This window comes from Balaenoptera borealis, assembly GCF_965194805.1.
Source record: "Balaenoptera borealis genome assembly, chromosome: 1".
NCBI classification, from domain to species: domain Eukaryota; kingdom Metazoa; phylum Chordata; class Mammalia; order Artiodactyla; family Balaenopteridae; genus Balaenoptera; species Balaenoptera borealis.
In genome coordinates, this window is record NC_138860.1 from 102,981,290 (window position 1) to 103,006,159 (window position 24,870).

At 35.1% G+C, this 24,870-nt stretch overlaps 1 long non-coding RNA gene and 1 pseudogene across 2 annotated transcripts; both read right to left on the reverse strand.

Annotated features, from left to right (window-relative positions):
- Positions 1-569: 569 nt before the first annotated feature.
- LOC309626477 lies at positions 570-21,703 on the reverse strand. Its single transcript, XR_014243221.1, has 2 exons — positions 18,920-21,703; positions 570-3,352 (listed from the first exon to the last, which is right to left on the reverse strand). It is a non-coding gene; the product is annotated as an uncharacterized lncRNA (long non-coding RNA).
- Positions 570-24,538, reverse strand: LOC309626330 (NEDD8-conjugating enzyme UBE2F pseudogene; annotated as a pseudogene). The gene is made up of 2 exons (XR_014249671.1): positions 22,194-24,538; positions 570-6,209 (listed from the first exon to the last, which is right to left on the reverse strand). The product of XR_014249671.1 is annotated as an NEDD8-conjugating enzyme UBE2F pseudogene (transcript).
- Positions 24,539-24,870: the final 332 nt, after the last annotated feature.

Here is a 24,870-nt window from a genome sequence, read left to right on the forward strand (position 1 = left end):
TAGCACTTGGTAGCACTCGAAAACATTCAGGAAGTGAAGAAAGGAAGGAATGCAAACTGAGCAATTATCTATAACAAGCCTGTGGCTCAGGAGAGAAGCTAGAGCTGCTGATACATATTTATAAATCTTCTGTGTAGAGCAGGTAGTTGAAGCTTTATGAGTGGATGAGATCACTCCGGGAGAATGTAAGTAGCACTGGTTCTCAAATCTGGCTATACTTTAAAATTACCTATGGAGCTTTGAAAAAAATAAAAACACCCAGGATCTACCTGAGAAATTCTGAAGCAACATCTCTGTGGGGGGCGGCCAGGCAATCCTGTTTTGTAAAATCTCCCCAGGTGATTGTAATGCAAAGTCAGAGTTAAGAAATACTGTACTGGTAGAGTTTAAAAAAAATTTTTTTTAAAGATGTCACCTGAATGCAAAAGCCTTCAGAGTAAAAAATATCTAAAGATCAGGATAAGAAAGAGTATAAACAAACAAACAAACAATGAACAAAGAGCATAAAAATTAAAAAAATCAAACAAGCAGATAAAAAAATAAGAAACTGAGAAAGATGACTCAGAAAGGTAAGAGATCCAAAAGCTGTATTGTCACAGAAGCCCAGAGAGGAGAGCTTCCGAGAAGGAAGAATTGTGCATAAAGTGTAAAATGCCAGACAGATTCCCTGGACGTCAAAACCTAAAAAGCAGAGAGAAAGACAGACAGAGTTAGTAGTTCAATGACAACTTTTATTAAAAGCTATTTAGGTGGTGGGATGTTAAGAAAGGAATCCAAATTATAGTGAGTTAAAGAATAAATTAAATGTAGAAACTACAAATTTCCCTATAAATCATAAGAAATGCTTATTATAAAGTATTTTCAAGGAATTAAGTCAATGTGTATTGTATTTTTTTAGGATATAGTCATTCATTATTCCATAATGTTCCTGTATAAATGTTCACAATAAAAACATATTGTAATATGATATAATCCTAAAAATATAATGTAATCCCCCAAATAGCATGAATCACCTTCTATGTAATCAGAAACTAATCTGGTTTATATTGTGTGTGGGTAAACAGTTCTAAAGCTGTGGGAACAAAGAGAAGGGAACTAACCTGTTTATTATTTTTCTACTGTGTAAGACAAAAAAGCTGCTTTGCATGTATTTTTATCAGATAAGGACTATCTTATTTTGCTATTACCTCAACTGTAAATACCAGGATTTTCCTGATCAAGGTATCTTGTTGCTATTACTGACTCCAAAACCAAGGTAATGTAAGTAAGAAAGTGTAGTAAATTGTCAACTTCTAACTGATTAAAAAGTAATTGCTATACAAGCCAAGATACAGTCTCTAACCAATTTGTCTCCTGCAGAAATAAGATACTATCAGATCCCAGTAAAACTATTCAAATAACTTTGAAAGCCTATTTTAAGGCACAACATGCAAATTACAATTGTTTAGGGTTAATACATTTTTTATTTGTGTACATTGCTTTGCACAAAATTAGAAACTCAGAGTATGGTTGGATGAATTTATAGACTCAAGAATGAGATAGATATGCATATTTTATAGCCCTAAATTGTGGTTCCCAATCTTTCGATTTGGATGATATCTTTATTTATGTCACATATTAAAGGTACAATGCCTTCATTTATTGGTCTGCAGACAATGGAATGCTTATACTAGATTTTGTGAACTCCTTACCAAAACACCAGGTCCAGTGGCTCACAGATTGAGAAACTCTGTGCCAGCAGCCAGTGGAATTTGTTTCACCCTGAGACTAAATCTGTTGTCCCCAAAAGAACGTTTTTGATGGACAAATATATGAATAAAACATTGAGACCTTTAAGACTTGTATTTAAATTTAAGATTTTAACTATATACCTTGCATTTCTGAGTTTTCTAAGAGAGTAGAGCTGCAGATTTCTTATGATTTTTCAACAAAATCAATCTTCTTCTTACTTCTATTTTGTCTCAGCTGCTTGGAATGAAAATTCAGCTACATGTAAACTATCCCTCTAAGAAAACCAAGGAAGGATTAAATAAGTATAAATAAAGCGTCTGAATTCCACAAACTAATTAGGTACCAATCACTTCTACTTGGCTTTGGGTTCTCCCTCTTGGGAAAAAAAATCTCTCTCTCTCCCTGTCCCTCTCTTTCCCCCCATCCCCACCCATCCGTCTACAGACATCATTCCTTTGTTTCCTCTCCTTTGCAGTATATCTCCTTGCTACTTTTTATTCATTTCTTCCCATTCTCTTTGATCTCACTCCAGTAGGATTGTAGTCTCTATTCATCTAAAACAAAGCTTGTCAAGGTCGTTAGTGGTCACAATGACTAAACTCAGTTTTCACCATATTCAACCCTTTAGTACAATTTAATGGTTCCATTCTCTTGACTCACTTTCTACAACTGGCTTCTGAGACACCACCCTGTCTCTTTCCCAGTCTCCTTTCTGATTCTCCATCCTCTTCCTCTACACCTCAGAATGTCCAGGTTTGGTATATCAAACTGCCTAATCAAAATTTCCCCGGATGTTTAGCTTGCCTTAAAAAAATGTAACAGGTTCAAAACCAATCTCTTGATCCTCCCCATCATTAATAAAAGAAGGTTTTTCTTAAAAAAACTTTCCCTTACTTTAGGAGCTCAAGGCAAACCTCCTGATATCATTTGTGGCTTATCTGTTTCTCTCATACCTCACATCATATGCACCATCAAAATATATCCAGTATCTGATCCAGCCTCACCAACTCCGAGATATTATTAGAGTTCAACCAACCATCATTTCTTGCTTCTATCATTGCATTATCTTCTTATTCTATTTCTCTGCATTCACTTATTCCTTAAGCTATTTTTAAATGTTTTTCATTTACTTAAATCCCTCCAAAATATTCTTATATCAAAGTAAAATCCAATGTCTTTATAATTGCCTATAAAACCCTAAATGATCTGTTCCCCCATTCCACTTTATGCCTTATATCCTTCTGCACTTTTCCTTGTTATCTACTCCAACCATGCATTCTTTACTCTGCTGGTATTTTCCCAATATACATGCTTTCCATCCTGGTCCTGAATGTCCATCATTATTTTTGGATACTCAGCATATTTCTGTAATTTTTTCTCCCTCAGGCATTGGCATCTAAATGATGTGCTTTAACTGTCATCCAGACAACCGAACAGCATGAACTTCTCATCTTACCTCTTCATTCTTACCAGTTCTTACCAGCCCATTTGCTTGATACTGCCTTGGAAATATGAAGGTATAGAAATTATCAGCAATGCTTTTGGCAGTCATTTTTTTTCTTTCATATTTTCTTTGTATTTCTCTTCAATAGTTGCTTGACTCAACATCTTTCTGTCTGCTCTATACAATGAAAATAAAAACTAAATTGAGAATAGAAAAAAATAATTAAAGCACTAAATCGTACAAATTACAAATCTGTTCCAAAACATACTTACATTAAATAAAATACGCATTTCAGTAAGTGATCTACAGTGAATGGTTATGCATTTTAGGAAGCTTCATGACATCTAGGCAAGGCTAACATTTGTGGAAGGAACTAAGAGAATTTGCATCCAATCACAGTTTGTAGTGGGTTTCTGATTGCCAATCTGTGAGCTACACTGAGCACATCATTAGCATGACCTGTGCAGGGAACTGACTTTGGGAGAAGGGAAAGAAGCAAGCTCTAGCCTCAATTCTGAGTTCATTACAACTTCTCGAGAATCTCACCACCAGCCTATACAGTACAGTTTCAAAAAAGTAAGCATGTTAAGGTAAAGGGACAACTCTTGAGAACCCCAAACAAATTCTCTTGCTGTATTTATGTAGAACTCTCCATCTACAATGGGCAGTCATGAAGAGGTTCTTCCTCAGGACAACATGGTCACAGGACTTGAGGACCCAATGGGACTGAGGGGAGCGCGAGGACTGGGGAAGAGGCTCCCTTTTTGCTTCAGTTGGAGACAAACTTATAACGCACAGTCCACGGCGCTGCAGTCTTCTCGTCCTAGCCTCTGGCATAATGTTCCATGTACTCTTCAACTTTATTCTGGAAGTCCTCCTTGTCTGGCAAATGATGTTCTGCAACTTCAATATGCAGTGGATCATCAAAATTCAAAAGATCACTTAACAAAGCGTTGAATCCCCGAACAACATCCTTCAGTGTCCTCGTGGGAGCGCAGCCGGTGCTGTCAATCGAACGTTCTCTCAGTAAACTCAGACATACTTCGCCTGTCTCTGTGATGTTGGGGTGCCAGATCCTGGTCAAGCATTTCACTGTGGGAGGTACCACGTTGTACATATCAGGAGCTTCAGTATCAAACTGAAATTTTCCACCCTCGTAGTAACCCTCATCTATCAAAAAACACAAAACCAAAAAAAAAAAAAAACCCAAAAAATCCTGGGGTTACAGTTAGCTGAAAGCAATGAAGCTTGTTTGGTTGAGGAAAATGCATTTTACATGTACAAGGTAAATTAGCTTCAAGTTCTGCAATCTCTTTAACAAGTAGACTGTCTCTCGCCGAAACCCGCTGAGTGGAGTCCGAGGCTGTGGCTGACTCCCGGGAGGGACCCTTTGAGACCGACCATCATCCCGCTTCAGTTGGCTTGCCAGCGTCAGCATTACTGCCACCTTGCCCTGGGCACCGCAAGACGGGAGAGTCGGGGCGGCACCCAACACCACATCTGGCCAGCGGCGGAGACACGCGACGCTCAGAGGCACACCCAGCTCTGGCCGCTGGACCGGAAGTGGCTTGGCAGGCGGCGGGACCGGAAATGAGGCCAGACTCGGATTCTCTCTTCCGCCTTGGCAGTCATTTTTAAGAGCTGAGAGGAGCTCTTCCTCTCCCCGCAAAATTGACTGGAACCCCAGAAATCGGTAGATATAGCAATTAAAGAGGTAAACTCAGAAAAATAGTTGGTAGTACCCAGATCAATAAAATACCCTCTTCTTATTTGTACCTTACTGATTCCACAATTAAAATTCTGTAGTGAAAGCTGAAGTATATAGTGACAAAATTCCACTCTTCCTGTGGTGGCCACTGTCCAAAAAATAACTCCCCATGATCCTTATCTCCCAATATTCACATCATTGTGTAGTCCTCTCTGATATTGTTTCATGGTTTGTCTGTGTGACCTATAAAATATGACAAAAGTGATGGTGTATGACTTATATATAAGGCTAAGTCATAATAGAAATTGTGTCATTTGCCTCTCTTGCTCTGTCTTGGATTATGTAGTTCAGGGGAAGCCAGCTGCTATGTCATGAGGTCACCTGGTGATCCTATGAAGAGGTCCACCTATGCTCCCTACCAACAACCCTGTGAGTGAGCCATCTTATGAACAGATCCTCTAGTTCCTGTCAAGCCAGCAGATTCCTGCAGCCCCTATCAGGTCTCTCATAAGAGGCTGTGAGACACAACCGCTCAGCTAAGTTGTTCATGAATTCCTAACTCATAGAAACTGTGAGATACTAAATTTTATTGTTTTAGTCCTTCATATTTAGGATTAATCTGTTGTGCAGTAATGGGTAACTAGTACACTTCTCAGAATTAATGTCTTAATTGCTAGTTTAGTGTATATCTGAATAACCTAATAATCAGATGACTCTTCAGCATAGAAATTTAGGTGATCACCTCCCACTATAAAGGCCCAAAAGGGCAGATACTCATTTTTCCAACACCCAACATTGCACACTAGACACCTGTATGTGACATAAGCTCATCCAATTTCACCTGGGACTTTGAGTCAGAAGTTATTTATACAATAAATTAAATGTGATAGAAAACAAATTCTAATAGTAGCTGCAGAGACTGCAGCAACTTCAAATGTCCTGGTGTGCCAGGGGCCACAGAGCCAGCAGCTGAACCTGGTGTCCAGTGCCAGTGGCAAAGTTACAATTTCTAGTGTTTAGCTGTGGAAACAGAAGTGTCTTCACCCAACTGATTCAGTGGTGAGATTTGGCTGTGGTTTTCACTTTTACTTTTCCATTATCATTGCCAGTTTTCCAAGCCTGATCATCTAGAATTCCAGCAAATCTATGCATATATCAGTTAAGGTAACTGTAGCTGCTTGAATAAACTACTCAAAACTTCAGTGGTTTACAATATAGAAGTTTCTTTCTCATCAACTTACTGAACTTAGATGGTATTTTACTTAGTGGATGGCTTGGGCTGTTTTCATCTTTATGTTCTATCTCCCCTTAAGGCTTTGTCAGTATCTGCAGTTAAAGCAAGAACAAATGGGAATGAAGAAGTTACTCCATTTTAAAGCCATTCTATGAAGTGACACACAGCACTTATCCTCACAATCCTAGATGAGATCCAGCCACCAGATCCACATGGATTCACAGGTGAAGGGAGATATAGTCCATAATTTGCATCAGTTCCTCAGCAACAACTCTATCCGACAGAATAGAAAGTACAAATCTGTTCCATAGCTATCCATCTTTGTCACATTGTGCTATGAATATGTTAAAAAGTTTGTTTGTTTTGTTTAAATGCGCCAGAGGTAGCTTGCTTGAAACTGGGAATCCTGCCTAATACAGCTGTATTCTCAGTTACTTGATCAAAATCAACCTATAATTGGGCCAGTGGGCATAAATTACATTGAATTAACTCTTTTTGCATTATTGAATTCCTTATTTTTCAATAATAAATAGGTTGTTTATCAATAAATAGTTCATGAAACCCACTCTCATCTGTAACACTAAAAAAGTTCCAAACCTCTGCTTGTGGTGTATATACTTAGAAACAAGGAAGAGCTCATAGCTATAAACCATTTGTCAGTTACGGCAACATTATATTCTAAAAAACCCTGGAAGCATCTTATTTCTTTTACCTCCATTAATCAACAATACCAATACCCAACACTACCATAAGCACACATTTTTTCAGAAATTATTTCAAATAATGGGAGGTAATTTGCCCAGAAATAGTTGAGGATTATTTAATATTATATTATTTATTATATTTCCTTAGTCATGTAAATACTTATAGTTACATAATGTTTTATTGCTGTGGAGAATCTCTACAAATTATGACTACAGCTTAAAATTGTTATATTATTGTTCTTCAAATTTATTTTCTTGAAAAATAAATTATTTTTAGGAGAACAAAAAGACAAGACACAGAGTGGGAGAAAATATTTGCAAACACATAGCTGATAAAGTACTGGTATCCAAAACATATAAAGATCTCTTAAAACTCAAGAATTAGAAAACAACCCAATTGAGAACTGGTCAAAAGTTCTGAAAAGATATTTCACCAAAGAAGACATGTAGATGGCAAATAAGCACATGAAAAGATGCTCAAGTTTGCTAATTATTAGAGAAATGCAAATCAAAACTGCAATAAGGTATCACCTCACACCAGTCAGAATGGCCATCATTAAAAAGTCTACAAATAATAAATGCTGGAGAGGGTGTGGAGAAAAAGGAACCCTCCTACTCTCTTGGTGAGAATGTAATTTAGTGCAGCCACAGTGGAGAACAGTATGGAGGTTCCTTAAAAAACTAAAAATAGAGTTACCACATGATCCTGCAATCCCATTCCTGGCCATATATCCAGAGAAAACTCTAATTCCAAAAGACATTGATACATGACTTATTTCACTTAGCTTAATACCCTCCAAATCCATTCATGTTGCTGCAAATGGCAAAATTTCATTCTCTTTTATGGCTCAGTAGTATTCCATTGTATATATATATACACCACATCTTCTTCATCCATTCATATAAAGTGTTGATAGACACTTAGGTTGCTTCCATATATTGGCAATTGTAAATAGTTGCTGCTGTGAACATTGGGGTGCATGTATCTTTTCAAATTAGTGTTTTTCCTTTTTTTCAGATATATACCCAGGAGTGGAATTGCTGGGTCATACATGTTAGTTCTGTTTTTAGTTTTCTGAGAAACCTCCATGCTGTCTTCCACAGTGGCTGCACCAATTTACATTCTGGCCAACAGTGTACAAGGGGTCCCATTTCTCCACATCCTTGCCAACATTTGTTATTTGTGTTTTTTTTGATGTTGTGAGGTGATATCTCATTGTGGTTTTGATTTGTAGTTACCTGATGATTAGCTAATGTTGAACATCTTTTCATGTGCCTGTTGGCCATCTGCATGTCCTTTTTGGAAAAATGTCTATTCAGGTCTCTGCCCATTTTTTTAATCGGGTTGTTTGTCTTTTTGATGTTGAGTTGTATGAGCTGTTTACGTATGTTGGATATTCACCCCTTACACGTCATATCATTTGCAAATATTTTCTCCCATTCAATAAGTTGTCCTTTTGTTTTATATTTTTATTGATTCCTGAAATTTTTATTTATTTATTTATTTATTTATTTATTTATTTATTTCTGAGTAAGGATGGCCATTTCAAAAAAATACTTCAATTTAAAATAAGCTTCGCCTAGAAATTTCAGAAATTTTTCATTCATAAATCTACTAAGCAAATATTTTTCAGCTCCCTAATATGTATGAGGCTCTCTGCTAGTCACTATAAAGTTAATATAAAGTAAAGATAAACACGTTACCTGTTCATGGAATTTAAAAACTGGTTAACAAAGAATAATAGCTTTTACTTCCAAATTACTTACAGACTTTTTTATCCATTTGGAATGAATCAAGCTTTTAAGTAACAGAAAGCCCAGATCCAGTGGCACAAACATATAGGGCTTATTTATCTCATATACAAACACTCCAGATGTAGGCAATTGCTGTCATTTCTTCAGGAGCTCAATAAAGATGGAACTATAATCTTGGCTGTTGTCCTTGGCTTTCACTTGTGTCTCCTGTGATCACAAGATGACTAATGTAGCACCTCATTATAAAGGAGTCTTATTGCACTCATTTCAATGGAAAGATGAAAGAAGGGAACAAGATGACATCTATATAAGAAAAGCAAAAGCTCTATATGAAGCTCACAGTGTACTTCTATTTACATTTAATTGGTCTAAACCTAGATTATATTGTCACCATTGGTTAAAAGATGATCAAGAGGATTGCATGAGTCAGATAGAAGACCCTTCAACATTAAGACTAGACAATTACTAAGTACTGTTTTCTGGTGCAACTGACCAATAAAGAATTCCAAACCAGCCTGCAAAGAACAGATTTAGAGATAAATCTCAATTCTGTTGAAAAACAAAGCATTAAATGGTATAGAGTGTACATAAAACATTTGGCAATTTATTAATCCTTATTTTGTTTGAAAGTTGTTTTAAAGGTATAATGGAGATATATATATATAATATATTTATATATATATATAAATATATAATATATATGCAATATATATATTAAGTATGTACTGACAGTCAACTATATATTATTGGCTGTAGTATTGGATATCATGAATGTAAGAATAAATAAAAGATAACCAGGTTCATTAAGTACTTCACAGTGTAGTAGGGGAGACAGACACTAAAACAGATAATTATAAGACAGTGTGATCTGTACAGTGTTGAATCTTCTAGCATAATGTGTCATCTCCAGATAGTATTAGAATATTATAAAGCCTTTGGTTAAGATGCCACTGGTGGTAATCCTTAAACTGGAAACCTGGGCAAGACTGAAAGAAAAGGACTCTATTGTCATCTAGTGGCCAAACTCATGTCCTTGAAATGGTTGAGTTACCTTGGATATCATCTATCTGTAAGAAGCTTTTTTTTTTTTTTTTTACTGGTTTAAATTTTATTGTATTTTATTTTTTAACATCTTTATTGGAGTATAATTGCTTTACAATGGTGTGTTAGTTTCTGCTTTATAACCAAGTGAATCAGCTATACATATACATATATCCCAATATCCCCTACCTCTTGCATTTCCCTCCCACCCTCCCTATCCCACCCCTCTAGGTGGTCACAAAGCACCGAGCTGATCTCCCTGTGCTATGCGGCTGCTTCCCACTAGCTATTTAACATTTGGTAGTATATATAAGTCTATGCCACTCTCTCACTTCGTAAGAAGCTATTTTGGGGACTAAAAAGCAACTGAACACAGTTTCACAATTTTTTTCAGATCCTAATACATAAAGGGGAATTAATACTGATACTCGAAAAATGATGATAATATTGCATGTATTTTTAGGAACTTTTTTCATTCTCTCAACACAGATAGAAATGACTTCAATTTAAGAAACTGTCTGGGATTAAAGGAAGCGAAATGGACATGATAACTAAATTCAGTTTGTGATCTTGAATTGGATACTGTGACAATTAATGTTAGTTAAATAAGACCTGTAGATTATTTAACAGTATTATATCAGTATTAATTTCCTGGTTTAGATAATCACACTGTGGTTATGTAAGACTTTAACATTTTGGGAGACTGAATGTCAGGCATATAAGAATCCTATGACTATTTTTGTAACTTTTTTGTAAGTCTGAATTTATTTCAAAATGAAGAATTAAAAAAAAACTGAATGATAAAAATGTAGTACAAATTATAAAAGTAGTTTAATAATCTGTATTCTGTTTCCCTAAGCTAGAAATATATCCTATAATTATATAAGTATTATAATTTAACTATTTATATATTTTTCTGTAAGATGTACATTTTAAGTCATAGGGTCAGTGTGAAAGAAAATTTAAGACAATCTTTATAGTATTTGGTTTGTAGTTGCTGATGAAAATGATAGTGTTTTTCTAAGTCTAGCCACGATGGTAGTCTTTTTATAAGAAACCACAAGTAACTATTTTATTTGTACTGCTAACTCTGATAAATTATGCTAGATTCTCAATTCAGTACTGAAAACGTCTGATGGTGCTTTCAGTTTTCTGTGGTTTCTATACTAAGATTATATCCTAACATTTCAGGGACACACAGTTATTAACATCATATCACCTTAGGAGACTTTGTGGGAATCTCAGAGAATAATGTCAGCTAGGTCTGTCAAACTGGAAAAGAAATAGGCAATGACCTGAAACCATTCTAGCTTTTAATGATATGTGCTGCTGATTGACGTGTTTTCTGGGACCACCATTTGGGATGCACAATCTGTAAGAAATCTCTGGATTTTGTCTTCTTCAGTGGACAGGTGAAAAAATGAACAAAAATTAAAAGTTATATATATGATAGTACAAGTATAGGAAGAGAGGTAATTATACTTGCTTTACACAAATCTGATAAAGCACATTAATATTATGAAATATTCCTCACTAAAAATAATACTTTAGTCATCTAAGTGCAATTTAACATTGCAAGATAGAAAATCCAGTGCAGTCATTTATATTAACTTTTAAAAGTTGAAAAGTCTAACTTCAAAGTATCAGCTAATTAGGTAGTCATCTGATGAATGTCCAGGATTTTAGTTGAAAATCAAAGAGATGATTTTTCATTAAAGATGACAGCAAAATTCTTTGCCACTCCTCCTATCAAGAAATGGCATGTTTTTCCTTATTTCTTCTTTTCTGGCTTTATTACTTGCTTTAACCAACAGAATCTGGAGGCAGTGATGCTATGTAACTTCTAAAGCTGTACCTGAAGAGATTTGTGGTTGCTACTTTCACACACCTGCCACACTCCATTTTAGAATCTAACTGTAATTCTGTGAAAAACCAAAGCTATAGAGACGAGGTCCTCTCTACTAATAGGGAGGGAGACACTGCTGTCCCTAAAACTATAGGGGGAGGCCACGTAGTGAGAACTAGGGCTCTTTGCTCAACAGCCTCACCTGGGTTCCCAGACAACAGCCATTACTAAACTGTCAGACAGGCAAGTCAGCCACCTTGGATGTTTCCATATAGCTTCCAGGTGATTGCAGCCCCAGTCAAGTCCACATGCAACAGAAGATCCACCCAAACATGTTTAGACAAATCATAAAACCATGAAAGACAATAAATGGCTGTTGTTGGTTTAAGATTTGAGGTTTGTTATTCAGCAATAGATAACCAAAAGAGAGTGTGTTCTATATTAACCTCCTCATCAGGGTATACAATTTCTGTGATCACAATGTCAGCTCCCAATTTAGTAGCCTCTATTATACTGCCATGTCAATTTTATTCTTCCTCAGTCTTAAAGCATTTGTCATAAAGATTTGATAACTGTTTTTCTACTATAAAATGCATTTTTCAAGATCTGTTTTTTTCATTTCAGATAATATTTGTTGAATCTTGTTCTTACCACTAAGTTTAGTGAAATGGAAAACACTAAAAATTTATAGGACATAGTCCTTGTCATTAAAAGTCTCATTATTATTGTAGAGAAATAAGATATATTTATTTAAAACAATTAAGAAGGAGTAAGGAGGTGATTGTCAGTAGGTGCAAAAAGGAAATTTAAGTGGGACTGAAATATTTCTGAAAGGCTTTTGGTAAGAAGAAAACAAGTGTTTAGTCTTATAAAATATGGAGAACTTGAACAGTGAAGAAAAGAAAGGTGAGGGTGCTCCAGATTGTTAGAGATCCACAGGCTAAGATTGAAGAATGATGGCAAGTGGGAGACAGTGAGGAAACAAAGTTCACCAAAGCAGAATATAAATGTCAGATAATAATAGGAGGAAATAACCAAAAATGCAACTGATTTGTGTACAAAAAGTATGCCATTTGATTTGTTTAAATATTATACTTTTTTGTTCATAATTAAATATGTTTTTGAATGTACTGAAATGTGGCTGTTGGCCATAACCACAAATTTCCTCTCATGTAAATGAGCATGACAGATTTTGCATTTAAAATTCAGGAAGCAGAATTTCATCATTTTACACAAGTCTGAGTTTGCAATGCATAGATTCCTGATGGCAGAAATAGAGACTGCTAGTTAGAAATATATAGAAAGTGAAGTACATAAATGATGATGAAATGCAAATATGCTGAAATTATATTATAAAGTTCTCTCCTTCCTTTTTAGCTTCATTTTCTATATCTTTGACTAAAGAATATTTATCCTCCATCTGGAAAAGTCATCCTCTGGTATTGTGTGGCAAAGCAAAAGGAACACTCATAAGCACTGAGTAAGGACGTAGAAGCTCATGAGCCAACCAGACTACCACCAGTGATCAGAAATATGGAAGATATTTCAGTTAAATTGCCCTTACATACACTTAGTCGTAACACTGCTGTCCCTCAGAATCCTGGCAAAGAATTCTATCTATTTTAGGAAAACACAATTCTATCTGAATAGGTGTATTCTTTTTCTTTCACCTTATATACTAATTGTACCAAGAGTGAGAGGTAAGCAAACCAGTTTATTACATAATCAGAGATTTGATTTTTTAAAAAAATCAGTGCGCTACATATTCTATATTTGCTACTTAACACTTCTAGCAATTTCAAAAATATATTGACTCCATATTATCTCATTCAAAACTGCAAATATTCTTATTTTCTTAGTAAAAAATGAACACATAATCATCTTTTTATCCATTAATCATTTACCCTTACTGCTATTGTAGTAGGCGCTGGGGCGCAAAAATGAGATATGGTCCATGTGCATTATACTCATTAGTCTTATTTCTAATAGCCTAGCTCCATCTCTTAAACAGTTAAGAGACATTAACACACTTCACTTTTCAATGCAAAAATGCAAGCACACAATTTTTTAGGTTGTTTGAACCCTGCAAAAACCATATTCATTTAGCTTATATCTAGAGACTTCACTTCATATATATTTATTCTTTAATCCAGCACACATTTTCAAGTACTTATTTGCCAAACAGTGCTAAATACTGAACATATAAAGATGAATAAGTTCTTATACTCAAGGAGCTTTTATGGTCCAATAAAATGCAGTAATGCAAATAAATACAGACAATAGGATATCAAATATTCAACAATACAAAGTTTTACATAGAAAGGAGTAGTCCTTGCTAATCAGAGAGAGTCTGAAGATGCTTTATAAAAAGGTAATCCTTGGCCTGAGTTTTGAAGGCTAATTGCATATTCAGCAGGTAAACAAGCATGGTAGATGGTTCAAAAATCTAAGCATGTTACTTTGAGAGTGATTTGCAATTGTTTTGATAAGATATAGAATTTAAAATCGTTGTTCATGTGTGTCTGAATGTATAAATATGGACACATATCTGTGTCTCATTGGGTAATGGGTTATCTTTCCTGCTTGAAAAGAAGCCAGAAATGCTGGTGTTATTTGTGGGTGTCAAGAAAAATAATGAGCTTATTAATTTTAAAAAATCTTTGTAGATTCACAGATATGACCAGTTGAGTCAGATGTGCCTTGATGACCAATTCTTTTTCTTTAGGATTCTTAAGTGATATTACTCCTAGTTTTTAAGAGCAATTCCATTCTTGGACATAAACCCATTATCTTCACCACATTTTCATATCTGTAAAATAAGGATGAGGATACCCACATTCCAAAGTTATTGAGAAAATTATTAGAAAGAATATATCTTTTTGATCTGAGTATTTGTAGACCTGATTTTAAAGGGAAAAATATATTCAGATATATGCATGAAAAGTGTACTATATAGAACTCCACTAATGATGTGGGAACAGGAGGAAGGGGCTGTAAAAAAAATAACAAAACCTAACGATGAACAAGTTTCCTATTAATTAACTTAAAAGTATAATTAGAAAATCAGAAACAACAATTATATCATCAAATGTCTGTATACCAATGCACAGACTATGAATGTTAAACATGAAATTATACAAAATGTGAAAATAGCGTCTTAAGTGCTTTATCAGGTTTCAAAACTAGCCAAAAGCAACGAAAATAAATATATAATTCAAAAGAAAGGTAAAAAGTAGTTCTAGTATACTACTTGTTGTATAAAGAGAAAGTATATTCAGTGAAAATTATAAGCAAGATAATTAAATACAATGGAATACATTTGGATAAAATGAACGGGAAAAATTATATTTTTGTATAAATATGCTATGCATTATATTTTTGTAAAAATATACTATGCAATGAAATGAAGGAAAGAGATAATGCTTTGCTAATTCACAATATACAGTAGTTAAAGACACAAAATGTAGTGTTGATAGGAGACTCCACTAATAAAATCATCTGCGACACATAACATTCAGTTAAAAACAAAGCTTTTGATAAATTCTTGGCTTGATTTCATGGCAATTTTACCTCTAAAAAGCAGTCATGGGGGGGGGGAAAGGCAGAATTTATAAAAATGGAGTGATCTGTCAGTTAAAATCTTTGCATTTTAAAGTGATGTGTTGAACTGGGAAATGTTTCTCATTTTGTTAGTTTACTAGGGCTGCCATAAAAAAGTACAATTCTGGAGGCTAGAGTTCTAACGTCAAAGTATCAGTAGGCTTGATTTCTTGTGAGAGCTAAGATTTCTTCCCTCTTTCTGTGTTCTCACATGGTCACCCTTCAGTTTGTGTTGTCTTGTGTTTAATCCTCTTCTTATAAGGACAGCAGTCATATTGGATTAGGACCAACACTAATGAACCCATTTTAACTTACCTCTTTAAAGGCTCTATCTCCAAATACAGTCACATTCTAAGGTAATGGAAGTAAGGGCTTTGATATCTTAATTTGGGAGGGACACTATTCAATCCATAATACTCATCTTAGGAAGAAGATTAAGAAAATAGAAAAGAGCATCAAACTGCCCAAATGTTAGACCTAAGAATTTTCCCTCCTTTATAAAACCTCTCCCAGTGGTTCTGTTTTTAGCCGCACTGTAGGTCAGAATTTGGGAAGGTTCTAATGCAAAGATTCAACAATTGTGGGCAGGTGACAAACCCAATGTTGTTTGATGCCCTTCTAGTCATATAATATGATTATATTATGTTGCTTTGACTAGTACAAGCTTACAGATTCAACATAGATCAGGGAAAGATGTTGTCGGTCATGTGCCAGCTTTGGTTGGCAGTGGTCCTCTGAAGCACTGTAATGAGAAGTGTCGTGAGACCACATCCAGGCTCCAAAGAGAAAAGGATCACAATGTATTACCTGTTTGCTATGGAAAAGGGAGGGAAGAATAGCCCTGCGTGTTCTATATATGTATCTTTCTCATATAATAGGAAATCTCTTAGTTTCTAATGAAAGTGTAGCTTTCAGTCATATGACCTCCTACAGCACACAATTTTGGCTACAGGTATCTTATCTCACCATATTAACTAGAATAATGCCCACATTAAAAATGTGACCAGTATTTCTCTTCATTTCAGAAGCAGGTTTTTCCACTAGTTATTATGTGGAATCACACTTTAACAACACTTTCAGTGTTTTTTCCACTCTCTCCAGACCCAAATCTGTCCTATTATTTCTTTGGCTTCCTCCTGTCATGTCTCCTTCCTTACTGTCATGTCTTTTCTCATGAGGCTTTCTCTGCCTCCATTTCCTGAGTCAACTCACTCTGCTTTCTTCTGCCTGCTCTTTCTTTTTCCTATCTGATTCTTCCTTTTATGAAATGCCTTTTTAGCTCAATACAACAACCTACCACCTACACATCAGCTTTGTTATCAGAACCACGGTAGATTCAGCTTATAGGTCCTATTCCTTTTTAAAAATAAATCACAACATTCTCATTCCATGAATTCTTTTTTTTTCAAATGAGCAAATGTGCATTATTTATAATTTGAGTGTTCAGTTGCCTCTTTTCCTTCAGCCTTATTGAGATATAATTGACATAAGTAAGTGTAAGTTTAAGATATACAATATGCTGATTTGATATACATGTATATTGCAAAAAGATTACCACAATAAGGTTAGTTAACACATCTACCATCTCACACAGTTACCATTTTGTTTCTCTGCTTTTTGGTGAGAACATTTAAAGTGTACTTTCTTAGCAACTTTCAAGTATACAATATTATTAAACTATAATCATCATCCTGTACACTAAATTACATTAAATTATTCATTTTATAACTGGAAATTAGTACACTTTGACTAACATCTCCCCATCTCCATGAATTCTTGAAGCTTAAACTTACATTCTTATATTAAAAATATTTACCATCAGTCACATGGGGAAACTTTCTATCATTCTTTATAAAGCCAAAAATTCTTAAGCTACTATTTTTATAGTACATCACTAAAGCTCAATTTATCCTGTATCTGTTCACTAATTCACAGTGATTAGGGGGTTCAGATGAATATTTAACATTATTTTTCAGGATGTCTATTAGTTTTTCATTGGAATGATCAGGTTCTGTGTTTTTTTTGCACATGGCAAAAATTAGGAAGAATATTTATATACTTGCATTTTTTAAATTCTTAAGTGATTTGTAGAATTATAACAAATTTTCTTTGCAGTAAATACTATGTTGGAAAATAGCAGAAGCATTTATAAAACTATGAAGTAAATAGCTGTTGAAACAAGAATATATCCCGAAGCTGAGTGAAGTATTTGAAGAATAAATGAATTTCTTTTCAAGATATTCTGGTTTAATTTTTTATTTTGCATCTAAGGAATGTATATACATAATATAGGAGGAAATCTAACAAAGCAAATATTTTTAATTAAATTCAGGGGAAAGGGTTTATAATTTTTAAATTACTGTGCTACATTTTATATTCTGTGGAAGATGTTCAGAAAGAAATGTGAAAGGGTAAATGAAAGTAAGAAAATCAATATAATTTACATTAAAGGTGTTAATTAAGATAAAAAATAAGGGTTTCCCTGGTGGCGCAGTGATTGAGAATCTGCCTGCCAATGCCGGGGAAATGGGTTCGAGCCCTGGTCTGGGAAGATCCCACATGGCGCGGAGCAACTAGGCCCGTGAGCCACAATTACTGAGCCTGCGCGTCTGGAGTCTGTGCTCCGCAACAAGAGAGGCCGCGATAGTGAGAGGCCCGCGCACCGCAATGAAGAGTGGCCCCCGCTTGCCGCAACTACAGAAAGTCCTCGCACAGAAACGAAGACCCAACACAGCCATAAATAAATAAATAATTTTTTTAAAAAAATTTAAAAGAAAGATAAGAAATCAAAGAATATTTCCTAAATTATCCTGAAATCTTATGATGACTATAATTCCTATACTTCAAGGAAAATGTATTTTTTCAAATATTTCCTTCCTTTGTCCATGTAAATCATTAAAATTCCAGAAAATATAATATTTTACTATCTATAGTCTACTTCATTTTCTGCATTTTATGTTGAGAAGCATCACAAAACAATTTTATCAGATCAAATATCTAAGGTTCTGGTTTAGAAAATATGTTCACTGCACATATGCTTTACTTCACATGCAAAAGCAGCTATTGACCATAACCATTAGGACTGTAGTTTGTGAGGTTTTTCCCAAGAATTGTAGTAAGTTGGTGCTAATCGATACATATATTCTAACTCAAGCTTTCCTGTGCCTAAGTCTGTACATTTACAAGATAGTTGGTTAGAGCTAAAGAGGTAGTCAGTAGAGAAGGAACAAAGTGAAGCAAACAGTTCCACTTAGGAACCAAATCTCATTCAGGATGCAAAACAACTGATCTAATCAACATAGGTAAATTAATAGTACACTGGCACATTTAATCAGATTGGTATGGTCATTTGCAATTGGATGTAGCACAAACATGTATTCTAAAATAGTTTATTATTTTCGCCCTCAAACCCATTTCTGCTTCTGTAATCTTACTCTCTATAAATAATCTCATGACCAAGACAAGACACACTTGAGAGTGAAGGGGTCACTAATTAATTCCTATGCAGGTACAATGCATGTAGACTTGGGCAGTCTTAGGCAAATGAGGATGGATGATCACACTATTTGTGAATAATACAACCATTTGCTCATTTGGCCAAACCAAAACCAGGAGTCCTATTTGACTTACCATTTCCTTCAAATAAAATAAGCTTGAAGAATTTGTTGATTTTCCTTTTATTCCCCTTTTTATTGCCCCTAGGTGGAGCTCTCTCCTTCCTCACCCAAACAGGAGTTTCTGCCCCTGACCCATCCAATAACCACTGCCAAGGTGATTGCTTTGCAAAATGCAAAATGCAATCTGATAATGTCACTGCCCTAGTTAAGACAAAAATAAATATATAAATAGATCTTACCAACTCCAGGATAAAGTTCAAACTTCTGAGCATTTCATGAAGCGGACTCACAGATATAGAGAACAAACTAGTGGTTACCAGCAGGGAAAGGGAATGGGGAGGGGCAATAAAGGGGTAAGGGAATAAGAGGTAAAAACTATTAGATATAAACTAAGCTACAAGGATATATTGTACAACACGGAAATATAGCCAATATTTTATAATAACTTATAAATGGAATATAACCTTTAAAAATTTTGAATCACTATATTGTACACCTATAATTTAATAATATTGTACAACAACTATACTTCAATTAAAAAAATAAAACAAATAAATTGTTAACCCAGCTCTTTATGAACTTATCTCCTGTGACATACTTCATATTCTTGCTACACACACCTCATCTCCTAACATCTTGTACATCCTGTACACCACATACTTTCTGCTCTCCAGGCTCCTCTGATTACATCATGCTTTCCTGTGCTTCCTTGACTTCCAGGTTCCAATTTCATTTGCACAGAATATTCCCTAATACACACACATAAACACACCCACCCACCCATGTAATGGATCTGTTGCTATTTTTTAAATTATTGTCTAAGACTAGAGACCTTGGTTTTTATTCTGAGTACTCATTCTCTGAGACCAAATTCCGTTTTGGGGGGAACTGTTTTTCCCCACACTTCTACCATATATGATTCTAGTGAGGGGTCCTAATTGTGGATTTACATCTTCTGATCCCTGTTGATTTGTCCAGGGATAGGCATATAGTCCAAGCCATGCCAAATAGTCCATCTTCATGCTTTTGTTGATTGGGCTGCATAAAGAGATTCAGCTCCTATTTGATGACTAAGCTATGCTACAGGAGGCATGGCAGCTGCCAGAAGCGAAGTTCCTAAAAAAGTAATTTGAAACCTGTATCCAACAACACAGAAAGAAGCTGTAACATTAGACAGAGCCAGAGTCCTGAACATGTTTAAATGGGCTCGTAGCTCCACTTGTCCCTGAGGCCTGTACTTCCCAAGGATATGTGAAATTATAAACAAAAGCCACCTTTCCTTGCTTATTTTGTTTATATATTTAATTTTTGCTTGTAACATTGGATTTTTTCTCAATTGCCAATAAGAGTCAATGAACAAGAATAACTTTCCCTGATTCCCCCAAGATGAGAAAACCTTTCCCTAATCTGGAATTTCATACAATAGTGAGGTTGTACCATATAAACTTAACTTAGACAAAATCATCTGCATATGCTAATGAAGAGAAAAGGGAATTAATATTTAAAATAATGTGGACAATTATACTCAATGAGAACAGGTCTTCATGTGTGTATAAAATCTGAATCTCCCTCATTTTCAGTTCCCATATTTCCCTCAGAGTGAAAGCATCTTTTCTTTGGTGAGTGTGAATCTTGCTTTTTAACATATGATGTGATTCTTAAATTCAAAATGGCCTCCAAATGCATACCTAGCATCTCTATCTTGGTTTCTAAATATTCACCAATAAATGGAACTGGGGCTTCTTGGAGAAGTGGTTAATTCCAGGACTATGCAGAAAAAATGAGCCTGGTTCCAGAAAATAAGAAAATGCTCAAAGAAACATAAGGGCTTGTCAAAAGAACACAGGAGCTAACCTGGAGGCACTTCTAATGGTCCAAACTGGAACAGTCCGAACATCAAAATAAATAATGATAATATTGAAATTTAACCCATAAAGTAAAAGAAATATCCACAAGTCTGTACTGATATAAATAAATACTCAATTTGGAGATAAGAGATGGCTCTTCTTTATCATATAATTCCAGTTAATAAATGTGGAAGGAAAGAGAAAAATAGAAAATCAGCATTAAGCAAATATCACAGTAATCATTTCTGCAAACCAGATCTATTGATGGATGCTAAAGTTAGTGCAAACTTGAGGAGAAATGGGATTTGCATCATATCAAAGTATCTCTCCCCAAATATTTATTAACTAAAAAGTGATAGATGGTAATGCTAGAGGAAGCCCACAGAAGACACCTTCACCAAGTAATCAATGACAACATCACCAGTAAAAAACATCATGAACTCCATGATATGATGTACTCAGAAAAACACAATATCATTCCTATGGTACAATACAATACAATGCAATACGATTCCTATGGTATTTTTGCCAAAGAAACATAACCACAGTCCAATTATGACAAAATATCAGACAAACCCAAACTGAGAGAATTTGAAAAATAACTTATCAGTACTTCAAAAGTGTCAAGATCCTGAAAGACAAGGAAAGGCTGAGGATCTGTTGAAAGACAATAGGAAACTAAGAAGAGATAGGAGGATGGATCCTAGAGCAGAGAAGTGCACTTATGAAACCATAGTAATTAAGCTTTTGATATATTGACAGAAATAGACCAAGGGGACAGAATAGAGGGCCCACACACTGACCTATGCAAGTATGAAACTTGGAATAAGCCAGAGTTGGCAGGTCAAACGAGTGACAAAATAAGTTAGAAAACGTAATTAACTATGTGAAAAAGGATGAAAATATTTCCTTACCTCATTTAGGTACAGGATTATCCACCCACAATAAAACTATTTACAATAGCAGAAACCTAGAATAAAAAGTGTGTAACAATGGGGCTTCCCTGGTGGCGCAGTGGTTGAGAATCTGCCTGCTAATGCAGGGGACGTGGGTTCGGGCCCTGGTCTGGGAAGATCCCACATGCCGAGGAGCGGCTGGGCCCGTGAGCCACAACTACTGAGCCTGCGCGTCTGGAGCCTGTGCTCTGCAACAGGAGAGGCCGCGATGGTGAGAGGCCCGCGCACCGCGATGACGGATGACGAGTGGCCCCCGCTTGCCGCAGCTAGGGAAGGCCCTCGCGCAGAAAAGAAGACCCAACACAGCCATAAATTAATTAATTAATTAATTAAAAAAAAAAAAGTGGGTAGCAATGGAAAAGAGGACGAATAAGTTTACAAACACACACATACACACACACACACAGCTACAACTATTATGAAGCAGTCGGAGCAAATGAAGTAGAACCACATAGATGTTAGCATTAATAGAAGTGAAAAATAAGTCCTACGGAAGACGTAACACATGATTTTTAATAAATCAAAAGAATTAAAATTCAAAAATATACTCTATAGTACACATATAGGTGCAATAAAATTATACTATAAAATAAAGGAGAGAGTGAATATAAGATTCAGAATGGTGGTTGCTTCAGATGAACTAAAAATAATTTGTATCTAATTATGTGACAGCCACACCATCTATTGCCCTGTCTCATTGGTGGACATACCATATTTTATTTGACTAATCCTTGGAGACTTCCCTGGTGGTCCAGTGGCTAAGACTCCACATTCCCAATGCAGGGGGCGGAACTAAGATCCCTGCACACTGCACTGCGAGGCCTAAAAAAAAAAAAGAAAATGAATCCCTTTGCCAATTTACTATCTAATATGCTGCTTGCCAGGCAATATGAAAATATTCTTACTCAATAGGTTAGTTAAGCTCATTTGAACTTGTTGATATGATTGATATGTTTGTTCTGGGTTAACCATTTTATATAGTTTATATAATCATTTCATTATGTGGTTTATTTATTTACTCAACCTTTATTTTTATATATGAGGGTTTTTATTTTTATTTCAATATTTGCTTTTCATTAATAACTATATATAAAGTTGATGACCTTTTTTTCCTTTCACTGTGTATTGGTACCCTCCTGTGAGCAAGAAGGAAATTAGCTGTTAGACCTCCCCTCCCTTTCCCACAGTATCTGATATATAATAATAAATTTTAGTCTCAATTAATAACTTTGAAACAAGTTTATTCTACCTTTCATATGATCCTTTCACTTTTCTTCTTATTTTTTAATGAATATACTCTTTCTACATCATCAGAGCGATAGGTATGTCATACTTTACTCTTTGATAATAGTGATTATAACCACTTGTGTCCTTTTTTATAATCGTTGTCTAATCTTGGTTCCGAAGGAAAATGTATCTTTTATGTTTATCACCAGTACTCATGCTGATGTTATTCTGTCATTTAGTAAACTAATCTAATTCTTTAATAGATTCCACAGGAAATGTGTATGGAAATAATACTTCCTGAGGAAGTGATTGTGAAAATACTATGTACCTCTATATTTATAACAGTGCACAGTCTTTTTATTTGAAAGTCAGTTATTTGGATATAAAATCACAGGCTCACATTTCTTTCCTAGAGTATTAAATGTGTTATTTCATTGTCCTCTGGCATAAAATTATTATTATTGAAATGTCTAATAATAATTTGATTTCCTTCACTTAGAAGTGACTTTTCCTAGAGGCCTAAAGGATATTTTCCTTTCATTATAATCTAGTAGTTTTATCAGAATGTCTGTGTTTACTGTTCCATGTACATTTTTCAGATATATAGTATGCTCTCTCAATATTTCCTTAGGAAAAAATAGGAAATATTTCCTATTTTTATGAAGAAATTAAACTTGAAAAATTTCAGGGATTTATTTTAAATGCAAATTTTAATTTTACAATTTAAAATTTAGTAATTTTTCTGTGCCATTGATTTTATTTATTTCTTTGAGAACTTCTAACAGAGGTAATTTCTGCACTTGTTAAGTCAATATAAATTGACCCAACAAGTAATATGAAATACAGGATGAGCCAAGATAATACAGCCCTGAAATTACATACCAAATATGACTTCTTTCCCCGCCTTTCTACCGAAACTTTTTGCAAAACTCCCTAATGACTTTCTCATCCCAATAACTAGTGGCTTCTTTTGAGTTATTTTACATTATTTCATCTCTGATGAATTTGATTCTGTTGAATCAAATTCTACTTCTTTCTCATGTTCTGTTTTAGTTTGGATTCTTTGATTGATCTTTCCTGATCCTTTTTCTCTGTTTCTCAATTATTCTTTTTACTCTCCTTCACTACCTCTTAAATGATTGACTCCCTAGGGGTCAGTCTTGTTTCATTTTTCTTTTCTGTTACACTTGTCCTATGGGGATGTCATCTGCTCTCCAGTCTTTAGCTGGATTCTGTTGAAGATTTTCTAACTTTTATTTCATGCTCCAATTTGTATTTTCAGCTGCTTACTAAGTATTATTGTTCTGGTAATACCTCAAACCTAATATGTTCATAATGAATCTCATTATCTTCCCTAAATTCCAAACCTGCTTTTCTTATGCAATTTGCATCAGAGAAAATTTTGCAATTACCTTACGAATCATTATTTGGCTACATTTTCCCTTTTTAATTCACATCCAGTTTTTTTCTGCATTACCTGAAAAATGCTTCCTAAATGCATTTATTAAAAACTGCACTACCACTGCCTTTAACTGAGGCTTTTTCAACTCACCAGCCTCCTAACTGGTGTCCCTGCTTTTCATGTCTACTTCCTCCAAACTGCACATTCTCCACAAGATCATCAGAATAGCACTTTAAAACACATAATTCATATATACACTACCATGTGTAAAATAGATAGCTAGTGGGAACCTGTTGTATAGCACAGGGAGCTCAGCTTGGTGCTCTGTGATGACCTAGATGTGTGGGATGATGGGCGGTGGGAGGGAGGTCCAAGAGGGAGGGGATATATGTATACATATAGCTGATTTACTTCATTGTACAGCAGAAACTATACTCCAATTAAAAAAAAGTTAAAAAAAAACATAATTCAGCACATCATTCCCCTTCTTTAAAACACTTGATGGCTCCTCTTTGCATATAGCAGTGATTATCAGTTTATTTTATCATGTTAGTAATGGCTCTTTATTGTTTTCTCTGCAATGAAGTCCATAGATAAAAAGAGAGTTTCTTGAGACAAAGCAGGCATGGGAGTGGTAGAGGGTGAAAGGTCTAGAGTTTTGCCCCATGAATCTTCTTATTCACTACATTCTGGAGCACCTCTAATGAATCCCAAGAATTCAAGATAAATGGTCTGAAAATCCTGGGCAAAAACCTCAA